The 18,934-nt window shown below is 39.1% G+C and overlaps 7 non-coding genes across 7 annotated transcripts; 3 read left to right on the top strand and 4 right to left on the bottom strand.

Annotated features, from left to right (window-relative positions):
* Window positions 1–10,462: 10,462 nt before the first annotated feature.
* Window positions 10,463–10,545, bottom strand: trnal-cag (transfer RNA leucine (anticodon CAG)). Its single transcript has one exon. It is a non-coding gene; the product is annotated as a tRNA-Leu (tRNA).
* Window positions 10,546–10,639: 94 nt separating this feature from the next.
* Window positions 10,640–10,712, top strand: trnam-cau (transfer RNA methionine (anticodon CAU)). The gene has a single exon. It is a non-coding gene; the product is annotated as a tRNA-Met (tRNA).
* A 1,117-nt stretch (window positions 10,713–11,829) lies between these two features.
* On the bottom strand, window positions 11,830–11,912 carry trnal-cag (transfer RNA leucine (anticodon CAG)). Its single transcript has one exon. It is a non-coding gene; the product is annotated as a tRNA-Leu (tRNA).
* A 94-nt stretch (window positions 11,913–12,006) lies between these two features.
* On the top strand, window positions 12,007–12,079 carry trnam-cau (transfer RNA methionine (anticodon CAU)). The gene has a single exon. It is a non-coding gene; the product is annotated as a tRNA-Met (tRNA).
* A 5,122-nt stretch (window positions 12,080–17,201) lies between these two features.
* Window positions 17,202–17,273, top strand: trnae-cuc (transfer RNA glutamic acid (anticodon CUC)). Its single transcript has one exon. It is a non-coding gene; the product is annotated as a tRNA-Glu (tRNA).
* Window positions 17,274–17,338: 65 nt separating this feature from the next.
* On the bottom strand, window positions 17,339–17,425 carry trnay-gua (transfer RNA tyrosine (anticodon GUA)). The gene is given in 2 exon segments: window positions 17,339–17,374; window positions 17,389–17,425. It is a non-coding gene; the product is annotated as a tRNA-Tyr (tRNA).
* Window positions 17,426–17,514: 89 nt separating this feature from the next.
* Window positions 17,515–17,586, bottom strand: trnae-uuc (transfer RNA glutamic acid (anticodon UUC)). Its single transcript has one exon. It is a non-coding gene; the product is annotated as a tRNA-Glu (tRNA).
* Window positions 17,587–18,934: the final 1,348 nt, after the last annotated feature.

Raw genomic sequence — 18,934 nt, 5'->3', positions numbered from 1 at the left:
AGTCAATGAGGTAAGAGCTGTGGACATCATTAAAGCAGTGACAGACAAGTGTGGTCAAGGGAAAATTTTGGCTTTGAGACCAAGGCAAGGAAAGGAGTTTGAACTAACTATGGAGAAGGAAGAAACATGTGAGGAATTGCTTGATGGACTTTTGATTAAGGGAGTGAACTGTGAAATCAAAAAGCTGCAAAACAGGGATTATGTTGTTTCTTTCATGCACCTGCCCGTCTATCTTGATGATAGAGAAATTTTAGAAAAATTAGAAGGATGGGGAGTTTATCCCATATCAAAAATAAAAAGAAGGGTTTACACTGGCACTGACATTGAGGACGGAACAAGGTTCCTAAAAGTGAGATTCCCTAAGGAGGTGGCATCATTGCCATACAGCACAAAGCTGGAAACAGCAGAAGGGCCGCAGTACTTCAGGGTAATGCACAGCCATCAAGTGAAGACCTGTAGGCTGTGCATGAGCCCTGAACACTTGTTAATGGATTGCCCAGATTTTAAGTGCTACAAATGCGAAGAAAAGGGACACTTTGCAAGGAATTGTAATACTGTCAAATGCCCAGAATGTAAAAATTTTTTAAACAAGTGTGAATGTTGGATGGAAGGAGAGGAAGGAGGGGGAGCAGAACAAGTAGACGGACAGGTGCATGAAAGAAACAAGAAAGGAGAAGAATCAACAACAAAGGTAATGGAGGAGGAAACAAACATTATAAGGGAAGAAGAAGAAGAAGAAAAACAGACATCAGAACAAGAACAGTGGACACAAATGGAAATAACTGACAGTTTTAAAAACTTTTTAAATATGGTGGAAAACGATGAACAAAGTAAGACTGATCAAGCTGAAGGAATGGAAAGTGATGAAGAACAAAGGACAGATTATGTAGAGAAGAACAAAGTGGAAAGAGGACTAATAAGAAGAAGAACAATAAAGGTAAAACCAAATGTGGACAGTGCAAGAAAAAAGATGATGACAAAGGTGCGAGTAAAAAACGTTAATAGGTATGAAGTATTAAGAGGACTGGAAGAAGATGATGAGAAATAATGTTTTTTAACCATTTTATCTATTTTAACATGATTTTAATGTGTGTTTCTTTTTATGGAAGGGGCTGTTGGTTGAGTGAAAAAAATGGGTATGCAGAGGTAGAGGAGGAGACTAAAAATAATGGTTGGTTTTAATATTTTAATATCTTTTATCATGTTTTTTAACATTTTATCGTGGAATGCAAGAGGTTTATTGAATGTGGAGAAATTTGAAAAAATGTTGGTGTTATGTAAAGAAGCTGATGTGATTGTTTTGCAAGAAACAAATTGGAAAAATGAAAGTGTTAAAATGGTTCAAAGCAAATGGGATGGTCAAATATATTTTAACAATGGAGAGGATAAACTGGGTTGTGGAGTAGCGATTTTAATAAAAAGAGGTACATATGAAAAAGAAAAAGTCATATTTGAGGATGGAGTTGGGAAAAGCATGGCGATGAAATTAAAAAAAGGAGAAGATCATTTCATCATTTATAATATTCATGCACCCAATGAAGAAAATGAAAAAGTGAACTTCTTTAAAAACGTTAGTATAAATGTAAAAAAATGGCAGAATGTTATTGTAATTGGAGATTTTAATACTGTTTTTACAGAATTAGATCTGGGGAGTAAGATGGTATATAGAAAAGACAAGGGGAGGGAGGAGCTACTGAAAATGATGACAGAATGCAATTTAATAGATGTGTGGAGAGAGAAAAACAAGACAAAGAGGGAATTTTCAAGAATGCAACTGGTTTTACATGAGCTGAAGTTAAGTAGGATTGATTATATGTTATGTAATGTAGAAATGAAGGATTTTATCAAAAGTTTATTTTATAAAAAAGTCAGTTTTAGTGATCATTCGTTTTTTTGTGTGAAATTAGATTGTGTAAAAGTTGAAAGGGGATTAGGTGTATGGATTTTCAACGCAACAATTTTAAAACATGAGACATACAAAGAAAAAATTACACAAATAATTGAAAACAGTAAATTGGACAGAATGTATAGAGAAGATAAAAGAATATGGTGGGACAATATGAAGTTAGACATGAAAAAATGTTCAATAAAATATTGTCAAATTGTAAAAAGAGTTAAAAATAATAAAGAAATGAAAATAAGAAAGGAATTAGAAGACGAAATAAAAAGACTGCAAATAGATCAAAATGAAGATATTGGGAAAATAATATATTTACAAGAACAACTAAAAGAGATGGAAAATGAAAAATGCAGAGGGGCTATAATTAGAAGCAAAGCAAAGTACACTGTTGAAGGAGATCGAAGTACAAAATTCTTCTTTAACTTAGAAAAGAATAGACAGAAAGCAGACTTAATGAAAGAGGTGTTGAATAAAAATGGAGAATTAAAACAAGGAACTGAGGAAATTTTAATAGCTGTTAAAAATTTCTATGAAGATATGTTTAAGAGTCAAGGAACTATAAGGATGATAAACTGTTTCTCTTAAATCAAATAAAACTAAAAGTTTCAGATGAAGATAAAGTTTTTTGTGATGCAGGGATAACAGAAGTAGAAATTGATGAAGCAATAAGACAGTTAACTACGGAGAGAAGTCCAGGCATAGATGGGTTAACCAATGAGTTTTATAAGAATTTTAGAGAAATGATAGTACCTGTTTTAAAAGAAGTATATGATGAGGTTTTTAAAAAAGAAGAATTAAGTGAAAGAATGAAGATAGGAATGATTAAAATGATATACAAAAGAAGAGGAAGTCCTTTAGATCTGAAGAATTATAGGCCCTTAACAATGTTAAATACAGATTTTAAAATTTTAGCAAAGGTTTTAGCAAACAGATTAAGGAAAGTATTACCTAAAATTATTAGCACCACACAGGCATATGGAGTCAAGGGGAAGGACATATTAGACACAGTTCAAAATATAAGAGATACATTATTGTATATGAAGGAGAAAAATATGAATGGATATTTAATTAGTTTGGATTTAGAGAAAGCATTTGATAGAGTGGAACATGACTATTTGTTTGAAGTGATTAAAACATTTGGATTTGGGGAGAATTTTAGGAAATGGATCAACATTTTTTATTATAATATTTTAACATGTATTAAATGCAATGGCTTTTTAACAGAATGTTTTCAACCAACAAGGTCTATAAGACAAGGATGTCCACTATCTGCACTACTGTACACATTAGTAGCTGAACCATTGGGACTAGCAATAAAAGCAGTCAATGGAATAAAAGGAATACAAATAGAAGAAAGAACTGAACATGAGCCAGTTTACCAGTATGCAGATGACACTACCTTGTTGGTTGAAGACATTCAAAGTGTAACAAAGGCAATGGGGATTTTAAATAGGTATTGTAAGGGGACGGGAGCTAAGATTAATGTTGAAAAGAGTGTGTGTTTGAGGATTGGAAGGGCAGATGTTTTACCTCAGCACATACATTTTAAGGAAGAGTATGAGCATATCAAGATTTTAGGCATTTGGGTTGGTTTGGATTGTAATAAAGCGGATCATTTTAATTGGGAGGGAGTTTTAAAAGGGATTGAAATTAGATTAGAGGTATTGGAAATTGAGAAACCTGACACTGAAGGGAAAGGTTTTATTGATTAATTTTCTAATGCTCTCAAAAATGTGGTATGTGCTGAGTGTTACCCCATTGCCTTGTGAATACTATAAAAGAATTAAAAAATGTGTTTTAGATTTCTTATGGGGAAAAGGAAGAGCAAAAATATCATATGACACGTTGATTGGAGGGAAAGAAGTTGGGGGACTTGGGCTTTTAGACCCACTTTTAAGGATGAAAACATTAAGGGTGAAATTGGTCAAATGTTTTGTAGATGTTAAGAGTAAAGAAGTGTGGAAAAATGTCATGGATTACTTTTTAAAGAAATGTGGTGGAGTAAATAAGGGATGTAGTGTATTATGTATGAAAACAAAAAAAGAAATGTGGACAGGTATACCAACATTTTATGAAGAGGTTTTAGAAGCTTGGGGAAACTTTTTAGAAAATATGATTATTGTACCTAAAGGAAGAAACCAGCTGTTAGAACAACCTTTGTTTTTAAACCTGAACATCACGAAAGATGAAAATGTAATATATTATAAAAAATGGTGGCAAGCTGGAATTAGGCAAGTAAAGGATCTGCTCTATGAGGTGATAAAAGGCTATCTTCCATTACAAGCAATAGAAGACATGTTATCTGAAAATGAAGTGAATGTAGGGAAAGGAACACTTGTAAAACAGTTTGAGGATTTAAAAAGAGCAATACCACATGAATGGGTTGAAAGAATTGAACAAAACGAAAAGGGAGAAAATGGAGACATGCCTGATTTGTATTTTAAAAAGAAAAATGGAGAGAACAAGATTTTTATTGACTGTAAAGTAAAAGATTTTTATTTGTGTTTTAGAGAAATGGCTTTTGTAAAACCAGTTGCAAACAATTATTGGAAAGAAAGATATGATGATTTAAATGAAAGTGAAATATGGCAAAATGTGGGAACGAAATATATGGATCCAATTTTGGAAGATTTTAATTATTTATTGAGACATAATTGTATTTTAACTGAAATGAGGTTATGTAAAATTGGGATTGAAAGAGATGCAATGTGTAAAGTCTGTAAAAATGAAGAAGAAGGTTTTTTACATTTGTTTTTTTACTGTGAAGAATTGAGTGTGTTTATGGAAAGGATCAAACGTATTATTAAATCTATGCTGAAAGATAAATATAATGAGAACATGACTCAAAAGGAATGGGAGAAAATGTTTTTATTTGGTTACAAGGGTAACGGTTTTAATATGACTGTTTTTAATTTATGTATAATAATTGCGAAGAATGTAATATGGCAAAGAAGGAATATTGCAAAATTTGAAAAAAGAAAAGTAGATGTATGGATATTATTTAAAAACAAAATGGAAACGTCATTTAGGTTGTTACGGGAATATTTTTTATTAAATGACAAAGAAGATGAATTTATAGAAATGTTTGTAGAACAAAATGCAATGTTAGAGCTTAATGTGAATGGTGTTACCTGGATGTGGGACAAATACAAATGAATATATTTTATATAATATTTTTTTATTTTTGATGTTTGAAAAGTCACTCAATGTATTGTTTTATTGTATTTGAAATTATTTTTAATAAAAAAAAAAATAAAAAAAAAAAGCAATGCCTGATCTCATCTGAACTCGGAAGCAAAGCAGGGTTGGGCCTGGTTAGTACTTGGATGGGAGACCGCCTGGGAATACCAGGTGCTGTAAGCTTTTTGAATTCCTTCATTTGTCAAAAAAATAAATAAATACATTTTTTTTTTTAAAAAGAGGTAAACTATTGAGGGGCCAAGGGCATTGTTTCTGTCGGTGCTGTTTCAAGGCAAGCTGAGCGGCGCTCGGCTCCTGGTGCTGCGCCTATTTTTAAATAGCCAACTCTTGACTGCTGCTCTCGCTTACGGCCATACCACCCTGTGCATGTGTGATAGTGGTACATTCCAGGAAGTGTTTGGCTGCAGTTGGTGAGAGAGGCTCACCACATTTTCTTCTGTTTAGTTTTATTTTTGACTAAAATACATTTTTGTTAAAGTTTTTTTGAGTTTGTTTAGTTTATCCTCCCAGCAGCGTGAGCTGTTCGGGAGGAGTGTTTTTTATTCCTATTTTTTTTGGAAATTGACGGATCTACGGTGACAGACCTGGCAATGGCGGACGGATTTGAGAAGGCAAATGACAATGGACTAGACAGACGACAACGAGAAACAAACCGATCCGAGAAGGAAGCAAGGAAAAGGATTTATCTAAAAGAAGCAACTGTAACAGTGGATATGGGACAAACAACTGAGGTGAGAGCAATGGATTTAATTAAAGCAGTGACGGAGAGGATTGGGGATGGAAAGATTTTGGCTGTAAGACCAAAACAAAACAAGGAATATGAAGTAACACTTGAAAGAGAGGAAGATGCTGATGTGTTAACAGACGGATTGACTATTAAAGGGATAAACTGTACAGTAAAGAGGCTACAAAATCGAGATTATGTTGTCTCCTTCATGCATCTGCCTGTCTATGTTGCTGACATAGATATTTTAGAGAAATTGGATAATTGGGGAGTTTGTCCCATTTCAAAAATTAAAAGAAGGTTCTATCCGGGCACAGATATTGAAGATATCCCTGAAGATGAAGATGTCCCTCCCGTACAGCACAAGAATAGAGACAGCAGAAGGACCACAATACTTTAGGGTGATGCACAGCCATCAGGTGAAAACTTGCAGGCTGTGCATGAGCCCAGATCATGTGGTGAAAGACTGTCCAGATTTTAAGTGTTATAAGTGCGAGGAAAAGGGACATTTCGCAAGGGATTGCGATGCGGTGAAGTGCCCGGATTGTAATAAGGTTTTAAATAAATGTGAATGTTGGATGGGGGAAGAGGAGGAGGAGGAGGAGGAAGAGCAGCGGGTAGACAGACAGATGTATGAAGGAGACAATATACAGTCAGAGGACAAAACAACAACACAAGACAGAAGAACAGAATCTAAAAGTGAAAAACTACAAGAGAATGAGGCTAATGGAAAGGACAGAGTCACTGAACAGGAAGGGACAACATGGACACAAATGGATATGACTGACAGTTTAAGGAATGTTTTGGAAGCAGCAGAATTGAGCAATTCGAATAATAAAGACTCACAACAAGAACAACAGGAAGACATATTTTGGACACAAATGGACATGACAGACAGTTTTCAAAAGGCATTGGACACAGTGGAGACAAAAGACCAAAGTAATGAGGAGCAAACCGAGTTAGACGAACATTTACAAAAGGAGGGAAACAAAGAGACACAGGTGAAATCATCAAAAAGAAGAAGATCGATAAAGATAAAACCTAATTTAGAGACTGCTAGGAAAAAACTGCTAAAAGATGAAGAAATCGAATGCGCAAATAAGTATGAGTTGCTAAAGGGCTTGGAAGAGATGGACTGAGATGATGATTTTTATTAATGTTTTTATCTTATTTATGGTTTTAGGAATTGTGTATTTTAATGCAAGAGGGCTTTTAGACATCAGAAAATTTGAAAAAGTGAAAGAAATGTGTAAACGAGAAGATGTGATTTTATTACAAGAGACAAACTGGAAGGAAGAATACATGAAGGAAATAAGAAAAAGGTGGAGTGGGGAGATTTTATACAATAATGGGGATGGGAGGCTGGGGAGAGGAGTTGCAATTTTAATAATAGAAAACAGTGGGGTTTTATGTAAAACAATCTATAATGACAAAGAGGGGAAGTGTATGATATGTGAAATGGAGTATGAGAAGAAAAAAGAAATTATGGTGAACGTTCATGCCCCAACAGAGGAGAACAGAAAGAAAGAGTATTTTAATGTACTAAGAGATTATTTAAAGAAACATGAAAGAGTTATTATCATGGGGGATTTTAACACTGTTTTTAGTAAATTAGAAATGGCTGAGGGAATGGTTTTTAAAACGGATAAAGGAAGAAAAGAACTGAAAATATTGATGGAGGAGATGAATTTAATTGATGTGTGGAGAGAAAGGAAAGAACAGACAGAAGAGTACTCAAGAAGACAGTTAGTGGGGAATTTTTTTTTGTCAAACAAGAATTGATTTTATTTTATGCACAAGAAATGTTGAAGGGTTTATAAGCAAGATCAAATATGAAGAAACAAGTCTGAGTGACCATAAGCCAATTTTTATGAATTTAGACTGGAGTAATGTGAAAAGAGGGCCAGGGGTATGGGTTTTAAACACAGCAGTTTTAAAGAATGAAGACTATGTTTTGAGTATAAAGCAAATTATTCAAAAGGAAAAAGGGAATTAAATTTATAATGAGGACAAAAGAATGTGGTGGGAGAATGTGAAACATTTAGTTAAAAAGTTTACAATAAAATATTGTAGACAGTTACAAAATTGTAAAAAATATAAGGAAAAGGAGCTGAAAGAAAAACTAGAAAACGAATTGAAAAATGAGAATGGAAAAGATATACAAAAGATAAAAGAACTGGAAGGAAGACTGAAAGAAATGGAGGAGGAGAAATTTGAAGGTGCAAGATTAAGAAGCAAAGCTAAATTTACAGTGGAGGGGGAAAAGTGCACTACATTTTTCTTTGATCTAGAGAAGAGAAGAGGGAAGGCAGAAATGATTAAAGAAATAAGGAGCAAAAATGGGAACATAGTAGAACAAAATGAGGAGATTTTGGAAGAAATAAGATCATATTATGAGAAATTGTTTTGCACAGAGGGAGTAAAAGAAAAAGAAAAAAGGGAATTGCTAAAGCTAATCAAATCAAGAGTAGAAGAAGAGGGAAAAAGAGAATGTGACAAGGAGGTAAGAGAAGAAGAAATAAAAAGAGCAATTAGTGAATTGAACAAAAAGAAAAGTCCAGGAATTGATGGGTTGGGAAGTCAGTTTTATATTGTTTTTAAAGATATATTATCTAGTATTTTAAAGGAAGTATATGATGAGATTTTTGAGAATGGTGGGGTAAATAAATGGGGATGGGCTTAATGAAGGTGATATACAAAGGAAAGGGGGATAAAGTAGATAAAAAAAATTATGGACCTATAACAATGCTCAATACTGATTTGAAGATTTTAGCAAAAGTTTTAGCAAACAGACTTAAGGAAGTGATGCCAAGCATAATAAAAACAAACCAAGCATATTCACCTTATTCCACCCCGCCCACTTTTAATTCTTCGCTCTTCTGCATTTTGTCATCCAACTTCCGGTACGCTGACACAGTACTTCAGATGATAGTTTCAAAAGTTTTTACATAGTGTATAGTTAGCTGTAATTTTAGAAAAAATGTAATGTTAGTTCAGTTAATGTTTTGAGCTGGGAGTACGGCGAAACCTCTCTACAACGATCAGATGGTCTCATATTGCCCCATCCATCTTCACCGTTAATGTGGGTAGACGACATGAAAAAGTGGCCAGAGGTAACTTACGGGGATATTTTTAATTACTTTGTCCTGTCACAAGGAGTAGATGGAGCGTCTATGAAGAATTATAAAAGTACCGAAGCCTACCAATATTTGCATAGTGGGAAAGTGGGTCGTGTGGGCCCCAGCCGTGTGCACCCCAGCCAGTCGAGCAGTCCATGCCACTCAGCGTGGGTGCTACTTAGTAAGCAGGGATCAGTGGAGACTACAGGATGTTCGTGCATTGCTGGTTTAGGAAGGTCCTGTAGCCACGCAGCCTCTATGTTATGGAAGGTAAGTAAATAATACACATTTTTATGATTTTGTATGTATGGTCATGTCTTGTCACGTTTGTGTTAACATAAGTAAGCTATTAATGTATAACAGTATGCTAACGTATTTTCATCATAACACACAGCGGCTGACTTGGTTACCATCTGCAGACTAAGTATCTTGTCGAATCTCTTAATTTGTGAGGTAAAAGGTAAGTGCTGTAAGGTAAGTAAATGTTTAACATCTCCTGAGTCTGAAGCAATGATGGCAAGATGCTTTTTTGACGTGAATCCATCAAATGTCATGACTTGACGTTGTAAGAGGATTAGCCGAAAAGCCCTGCGAATCCCATTGAATTAAAAATAAACGGCATCTCAGGACAATCCACTACATGGACAATTCTTTTCATCCCGTTTCGGTGCACTTGCTTTAAAGCCCACGTCCATTGTTTTGAACACATGCTTTTGCAAGTTGCTGTGGACAATGCCTTGATGTTGCGCAAACGCCTTAAACCTTACGGTCTACAGTGCCCATTAACGCTGCCAGAGCCACTGCTACGCTGCGTAAATTGTGGCGCAAAGAGATTGATGCGGCACTTTGTCAGTGTTACTGTATCACTCGGACATGGCGCCAGAGGGTTAAATACCTGAGCCTGAGATCTCAGCTGTGCAACAGCCACGTCCTCACAGTGAGAGCATGAGCTGTCCGCGGGCACTGCATCGACATGCTGGACCCCCAGACCTGTGATGCGATACTCGTGCCCATCATCCGGAGATAGGGATCACCGCATCCAGAAACGCACATTCAGAACAGCGTCTTGAAAAAGACGCGTTGATTGACTGACACAGCTTTTTTTCTTCTCTTTCCCACAAAGAGTCAAATGTCATGTCTTGACGTTGTAAGAGAATTAGCCGAAAAGCCCTGCGAATCCCATTGCCTTAAAAATAAACGGCATCTCAGGACAATCCACTACATGGCATTCCAAGGCAATTCTTTTGATGCCCTTTCGATGCACTTGCATTAAAGCCCACGTCCATTGTTTTGTTCACATGCTTTTCCGAGTTGCTGTAGACAATGCCTTGATGTTGCGCAAATGCCTCAAAACTTGCAGTCTACAGTGCCCATTAAGGTTGCCAGGGCCACTGCTATGCTTTGTAAACTGTGACGCAAAGAGATTGATGCGGCCCTTTGTCAGTGTTACTGTATCACTCGGACATGGCGCCAGAGAGTTAAATACTTGAGCCTGAACGCACAGCCAAAGATTTGGTTTGTCAGAAGTGGGATTCGAACCCACGCCTCCAGGGGAGACTGCGACCTGAACGCAGCGCCTTAGACCGATTGGCCATCCTGACACGCGCACTTAGCCGGAGCTGTCTCCTAGGAGCCACATCGCAGCACCATGACATGGAAGCTGGTGTTTCACAGCTTGCCCAGCTCCAGCAGTCCGCCTCGTTGGTGCAGTAGGCAGCGCAACAGTCTCATAATCTGAAGGTCGTGAGTTCGAGCCTCACACGGGGCAAGGTGGTAACTTTTGGCACACGGGAGCACTTAGGTGACCGGGATGTTCCAAGAACATCTCCTGAGTCTGAAGCCATGATGGCAAGATGCTCCCATTCCTGTCACGTTATCGCTTAACGTTTGACGTGGATCCGTCAAATGTCATGACTTGACGTTGTAAGAGGATTAGCCGAAAAGCCCTGCAAATCCCATTGAATTAAAAATAAACGGCATCTCAGGACATTCCACTACATGGCATACCAAGACAATTCTTTTGATCCCGTTTCGGTGCACTTGCTTTAAAGCCCACGTCCATTGTTTTGAACACATGCTTTTCCGAGTTGCTGTGGACAATGCCTTGATGTTGCGCAATCGCCTCAAATCTTGCAGTCTACAGTGCCCATTAACGCTGCCAGGGCCACTGCTACGCTGCAAAAATTGTGGCGCAAAGAGATTGATGCGGCACTTTGTCAGTGTTACTGTATCACTCGGACATGGCGCCAGAGGGTTAAATACTTGAGCCTGAGATCTCAGCTGTGCAACAGCCACGTCCTCACAGTGAGAGCATGAGCTGTCCGCGGGCACTGCATCGACATGCTGGACCCCCAGACCTGTGATGCGATACTCGTGCCCATCATCCGGAGATAGGAACTACCGCATCCAGAAACGCACATTCAGAACAGCGTCTTGAAAAAGACGCGTTGATTGACTGACACGGCTTTTTTTCTTCTCTTTCCCACAAAGAGTCAAATGTCATGACTTGACGTTGTAAGAGAATTAGCCGAAAAGCCCTGCGAATCCCAATGCCTTAAAAATAAACGGCATCTCAGGACATTCCACTACATGGCATTCCAAGGAAATTCTTTTGATGCCTTTTCGATGCACTTGCATTAAAGCCCACGTCCATTGTTTTGTTCACATGCTTTTCCGAGTTGCTGTAGACAATGCCTTGATGTTGCGCAAATGCCTCAAAACTTGCAGTCTACAGTGCCCATTAAGGTTGCCAGGGCCACTGCTATGCTTTGTAAACTGTGACGCAAAGAGATTGATGCGGCGCTTTGTCAGTGTTACTGTATCACTCGGACATGGCGCCAGAGAGTTAAATACTTGAGCCTGAACGCACAGCCAAAGATTTGGTTTGTCAGGAGTGGGATACGAACCCACGCCTCCAGGGGAGACTGCGACCTGAACGCAGCGCCTTAGACCGCTCGGCCATCCTGACACGGACACTTAGCCGGAGCTGTCTCCTAGGAGCCACATCGCAGCACCATGACATGGAAGCTGGTGTTTCACAGCTTGCCCAACTCCAGCAGTCCACCTCGTTGGCGCAGTAGGCAGCGCGTCAGTCTCATAATCTGAAGGTCGTGAGTTCGAGCCTCACACGGGGCAAGGTGGTACCTATTGGCACACGGGAGCACTTAGGTGACCGGGCGGCGTACTTTATTACCTTCCGTGCCGTTTATGCTTCCCGGGGGCAAAAAAGGCTACAGCTCCTCTGGAGGGCCACTGCTACGCTGCGTTAATTGTGGCGCAAAGAGATTGATGCAGCACTTTTTTAGTGCTTGTGTTGCTATGTGGTTGCCAAGGTGTTGCTACGTGGTTGCTAAGGTGTTGCTAGGTGGTTGCTAAGGTGTTGCTATGTGGTTGCTAGGCGGTTGCTTAGGCATTGCTATGTGGTTGCTAAGGTGTTGCTAGGTGGTTGCTAAGGTGTTGCTAGGCTGTTGCTATGTGGTTGCTAAGGTGTTGCTAGGCGGTTGCTAAGGCGATGGCAGGTGGTTGCTAAGGTGTTGCTAGGCGGTTGCTGAGGTGTTGCTATGTGGTTGCTAAGGTGTTGCTAGGCGGTTGCTGAGGTGTTGCTATGTGGTTGCTAAGGTGTTGCTAGGCTGTTGCTAAGGTGTTGCTATGTGGTTGCTATGCGGTTGCTATGGTGTTGCTAGGTAGTTGCTAGGCGGTTGCTAAGATGTTGCTTGGTGGTTGCTATATGGTTGCTAAGGTGTTGCTAGGTCTTCATTCATTTTCAGATAAATTTCTATTTAACCAAACGTTTAAGATCTCATAAGTTTTAGATCTTCTTTCAGTAAATGATCAGCTGTTGATTGTCCTACCCTTCCAAAAACCATTCAAATTAAACATTTGTGTTTTACATTTTATTCCTTTACTTTTTTATTTCATTTATTAAAATGTCAATCCATCTCTCTATTTTAATTCAACTCCCATCTGTTTGGTTGGATGCAAAAAAAACTGCAAGACCTGTCAATGAGGTAGACACATGTTAAACTTGTGTCTGTGCATTTTATGAGTTCAACATAGTCTGTCCCTCTTTCGTTTAAAATGTTTGTTGCTGTTATCCCTGCTTCTCTGTCTTTTTGACCAGAGCAACCTATTTTATTCTGTCTCCATTGCCTTTTTGTGGCAGCTGGAACTGGTGCCTCTTTGTTTAAGTACACTTTTTATTCCATTTTTATCCTTTAAAAAGAAGCAGGTTAGTGTTATTGTTAGTGTGATTGGTAAACATAATGTGTTTTCTGCAATATTAGAGTAAATTTAATTAGTAAATTATTATAAACATTTATTAAACATTTGAAATAAAATAAAAATGCAAAAGTGAAATTAGATAATACATTGCTGCCAATAACGTATAGGTCTATATTATACAAGTATAATAATTACAATATTTTAAGTAAAAACCGGTTCAAGGAACAGAAACGAAAAATGAAAAAAAAGATCAACTTTAATCGTTCTGAACAGAAACGTTTACAGTTAACCAGTTAATAACGTTAATTTATCGTTCTCTTTATTATATGAATTTTGGAGACAAAAAGCATTAATTTAAAGCCTGTGTACAAATGCGACGGTGACGCATACAACGTGAAATGCCCGCGAAGCGGACGTCATAAGCGAGAGTCGTTTCTTATGCGATGAGCTTGTCTTAAAGGTTACCGAGAACCTGCTCTTTCATGTACAAAGGTATGTTTCAGTTTCAGTTATTGTTACTAAAACTTGTATTTATACTAAATAAATTGTTGATTGTCGATTGTTTTTAGATGGGTCTCCATGAAGAAAATCCTCTTGTTAACATTTCTCTTATGACAAATCATCTGATAAATTGATCTGTAATATTGAAGGATGAGGGGCAGATCATAAACATGATAGATAAAGTTTTGCATGATATGATAGATATTATCAAACAACCCAAGCATTTTCCATTCGGAGAATTACAGTATTTAATAGCTTAGTCCTTATAAACAATCCATTAATAAAGTACATTATTTACTAGGCTGCTTACCCGAATATGCAATATGATCCTCATAATGATCTCAGTGAAATGAGGTAAGCGCTCGTTTTATATAAACTCTAAATGTCTGACCGTGATGCCTATTTAGGCCTATGCCCGTCTATAAAAAGATAATATAGCTTGAAACACTAATATTTTAGAGGGAGTAGTTAAAGTTTGCACAACCAGTGTTTGGTCTTATTAACCTGCCCATAATTAAACGTCATGTAGCCTACTTTTTGATTACTTGACCTGCAGATTAACGGCAGCACCAGCAGACATAAACGAGATCTGTGCGTAACAGGGTTTTATGTGTCCCCAATATACACAATCAAGAGAGTGCACAACTCCATAAGGTAGCGTAAACTGCACACACTTGATTATGTAATGTATGAATTCAGGGACGCGTCTCACAGCGTAAAGCATAACTTATTAAATGCCCATGCTTAATCGGTCATCAATGAGGTCTATTGGGTTTGAAGGGTTACCGACAATAAATCAATCGAATAATCGTTAGCATCCCTAGTTTAATCAATCGTAAAAGTAGTGTCAATGTTATTAAAATGCACACACACTCTATCACTTAATCTATCCAATACAGGGCACTAGACTAACTTTTTGCCTTGCTGCGCCTTTTTTTCTTAGGTGAACCACGCATTGCATAGTGTTTTATATTTACATTAAAGATAAATAAGGCAAGAATATGAGAATTAATATTTTATATTTTTACACCTACAAAAATATCTTGTGCTAGTGCACTTGTTTAATAAAAATCTTTGTAATTGTAACATTCAACATGCCATACAGTACCATAAAAAAATGAAACTAAACTGCATAATCTTTTGTATTTACAAGTAATGTTAAGTTTTATTCTCGGCCTATGCCTAAATCCAAAAAGCACAAAATAATTTATATATTTATAAATTACTCTAATTAAACTAAATAACTATACATTACGCTAAATAACTGAAATTGGCTATATACAGTAGGCCTAATCTTGGGGTGACGCAGTGGCGCAGTAGGTAGTGCTGTCAGCTCACAGCAAGAAAGTCGCTGGTTTGAGCCTCGGTTGGGTCAGTTGGTGTTTCTGTGTGGAGTTTGCATGTTCTCCCTGCGTTCACGTGGGTTCCCTCCAGGTGCTCCGGTTTCCCCCACAGTCCAAAAACCTGCGGTGCAGGTGAATAGGGTAGGCTAAATTGTCTGTAGTGAAAGAGTGTGTATGGATGTTTCCCAGAGATGGGTTGCAGCTGGAAGGGCATCTGCTGCGTAAAATTGTGCTGGATAAGTTGGTGGTTCATTCTGCTGTGGTGACCCCGGATTAATAAAGGGACTAAGCTGAAAAGAAAATAAATGAAGTCCTAATCCTATTCTCTGATTAAAACAAAAGTAATCCAGCAATGCTGCACCACTGACAAGCAAATGGCAGAGAAACAAAACAACCACATAAATAGCGGAAACAGCAGTGAGCACTTTTTCTGAAGTTATGCCTTTCTTTTTTAAATTTAATTACTGTGCGTTTAATGTAAATAAATCAATAATGAATAGGCCTATAAGTGTATCCTGTGTGTGTGTGTGTGCGTGCGTGTGTGTGTCCACCAACTGTGTCTTTCATTACTGAAGCAGCTCTCTTCCAAAATCAAAATTTACTTTGTCTGTCTAGCAATATTTCGACAATATTTAAATTTAGATAAGCCTATAGTCAAAATATGCAGAAACTGTGCAGCTGCACATTGAATCTGAGGTTTCATCTCATCTCGCTCTCGCTGTCATCCAGACATTGATATGTAAACACCACATAAACATCAAGTCGCGAAATTGAGGCCGGTACCAGCTGAAGCCCTTGTGAAATGTCAAAATACAGCACTGAAATGAACAAGTAATGTTTTTCAGCCAAAAGTCTATCTAGGATATCTCTAAAAACGCAATCAGAGCCAATGTTATTGTCATGATTACCAGCGATCTCTAACCACCAGAGGTCGCTGGTAAGCACTCACCCTCACAATAACCTATGGACTACAAATCCGCCATTCATGGACTACATTTTCATACATGCACTCCGTTCACAAACACACATGGTTCCTCATTTTGACTGATTACATTTGCACCAGCTGAGGATTGTCAGAGACTGATTACACACACTATTTAAACAACACACACACTCCCTGCCTTTGCCGAGTCTTGTTATCTGTATAGTGACACTACAACGCGGTTTCCTAGTCTAGTTTCTCCGTGTTTTGATCTTTGCCTGGTTTCCCTTTCTCCTTGTCTGCCGCCTGTCTACCGACCTCTCGCCTGTGTTTAACTACGATTCTGGACTGCCTTCATACATCTGTTTGCACCTGTGTTGACCATTGCCTCCCTGAGTTTGAATAAACCTGCACGTGGATCCTAAACCTCAGTTGTCTCTGTCGCTCCCCGTGTTACAGAAGACTCGGCCTAACATGGATCCAGCGGGGATTAAAATCATGTACCTGCGTCAGGGAGCCCGGTCAATCGAAGAATATGTGGAGGACTTTATTGAACTATCACATTTAACATCGATAAGTGAAGTATGTCTCATGATATTTTTTCATGGTGGGCTATCTGAACCACTATACTCACAGATGCCATTAAATGATCCTCACTGTTCAATAAAGAACTATTGACCGGCACTACAAATGAGTGGGGCCCCCTTCACCGTAGGAGAGGTGGAGGAAACTCCTAAATGTTTTTTGGGGAGGGGCAGTGTACAGCATGAACAGATGACAACAGGGCTTGCTGAAAACTCCACCGAAACATTAATTCTGGCATCACCATCTCTCCAGTATATGGTACATCCTCCAGCTCACAAGATGGCCGCTCTCAATCCTCCAGCTCACAAGATGGCCGCTTCTAGTCCTCCAGCTCACAAGATGGCCGCTTCTAGTCCTCCAGCTCACAAGATGGCCGCTTCCAGTTCTCTGGCTCACAAGATGGCTTTCTGTTCCGAGTCTGTTCCTGCCTTTGTTCCTGCCATAATTCCAGTTCAAGTTCTTGAAAGACCATCGCCAGAGCCACTACTGCCAGTGCCACTGCCTGAGCCACTGCCGCCAGAGCTGCCAGAACCACTGCCAGAGCCACTGCCGCCAGATCCTCCAGAGCTGCCAGGTCCTCTCCAGGAGGAGGTTACAAGCATTAGATTTATTTTTGTCAGAGCAGCTGCAGCATACTTGCGTGGAGGCCCACAGCTAGGCTTGTGGGCAAGCTTCTGCAAGACCTTCCCTGGTGGTCTAGTGGTTAGGATTCGGCGCTCTCACCGCCGTGGCCCGGGTTCGATTCCCTGTCAGGGAACTTACTTTTGAGCTCTAGCTATGAAAATATATGCGAACTGCACAGGCATGAAAGGGCAAAAGACCTCCTTCGAGCCGGAGTCGAACCAGCGACCTAAGTATTGCCAACAACACACCTACAGTCCTCCGCTCTACCAACTGAGCTATCGAAGGCTTATGAGAGGCCCACACAAGCCCACCCACTTAAAGTTGCTGCAGTCCGACTGCTGGAAAAAAAGGGCAGTGGCAAAAATACTAAAGGCTTCCCATACCGGGAGTCGAACCCGGGCCGCCTGGGTGAAAACCAGGAATCCTGACCGCTAGACCATATGGGAGCTGCCACTTATGAGGGCAGTCTTGGCAAAAACTTCAGTTCTTTCTAAAACAAAACTACAAAGACAATATCATGATTTGAAAAAAGCATAGGGAAGAATTACCAGAAGTCTATTTTAAGAAAAAAAATGGAGAAAAGATCAATATGAGCTTATGTACAGTTAAGAGTTTTTATGTTGTTTTTAGATCAAAGGCTTTTATAAGACCTATAGCATTCAACTACTGGAAGGAAAGATATGAGGATTTAAATGAAAAAGAAATAGGGGGAAATGTCAGAATGAAATATATGGAACCAATTTTAGAAAATTGGAAAATTATTTATTGAGACATAATTGCATATTAACATAAATGAGATTGTGTAAAATGGGAATTGAACAAGATATAATATGTAAGGTGTTTAGGAAGGAAGGGGAAGGTTTATTACATTTGTTCTTCTATTGTGAAAAGTGGGTACAGTGACTTGGCTGGTTTAACTTAGCAAGAGCTGTTGGTGCCCCGGAGCAGAAACAGAAAAAAAACAGGTAAACAATTGAGGGGACAAGGGCCTTGTTTCTGTCGGTGATGTGTCAATGCAAGCTGAGCTGCGCTCGGCTTCTGGTGCTGCGCCTATTTTTAAATAGCTAACTCTTGACGGCTGCTCTCGCTTACGGCCATACCCCCCTGGCAATGCCTGATCTCATCTGAACTCGAAAGAAAAGCAGGGTTGGGCCTGGTAGGGACTTTTGCAGCAAGTAGGCTGGGTTTACGATTGCTAAGCTAGAATCCTCTGATCCATAGTCATAAACGTTATCCTTTGTGCCACTGGCACTCCGTTCAGCACCTTGTTAGCACATTGTTTGAAACAAGGACAAGGCTCTGTCAACCTGGAGTTCCGTCACCACACATTCTGCTTTGTTTTATAGCAAGACGTTGTGTGGATGGGATTCTCTTACAGGATTCCTGACAGTCCCTCCATAGAAGACCTGAGATCCAGGGTCGGAGACTCTCTTCTCTCCAAGAGGAGGTTAAAAGCCATAGTTTCTTTTATGCATGTTTTATCAGAGCACTTAGGTATTGCTACAGCTCAGAGACTTAACAAGTGGAAGAGATTACGCTGCAAGTTGGCTGGGTGACTTCTAAGTGGTAGGGACTTTTGCAACAAGTAGGCTGGGTTTACGATTGGTGTAGATGTAGTAGACGTTAATAAAAATCTAGCAGTTGGGGCAGGCTTTGAAACCAGGGGAGCACCCCACGGGCTCTGTGATTGCGGCCCCTTAAACTCGACTCACTCCAGAGTGGACCTGAACAGCTCCAGTGGGGGCGAAAGGCGACTGCAGTGCACTGGCTGACATCAAAGCAAAAAGACCAAAG

Source organism: Danio aesculapii, chromosome 4 (genome assembly GCF_903798145.1).
Source record: "Danio aesculapii chromosome 4, fDanAes4.1, whole genome shotgun sequence".
Lineage (NCBI taxonomy): Eukaryota > Metazoa > Chordata > Actinopteri > Cypriniformes > Danionidae > Danio > Danio aesculapii.
The sequence above is the reverse complement of the archived record's forward strand: the minus strand, read 5'-3'. Positions and strand labels throughout refer to the sequence as shown.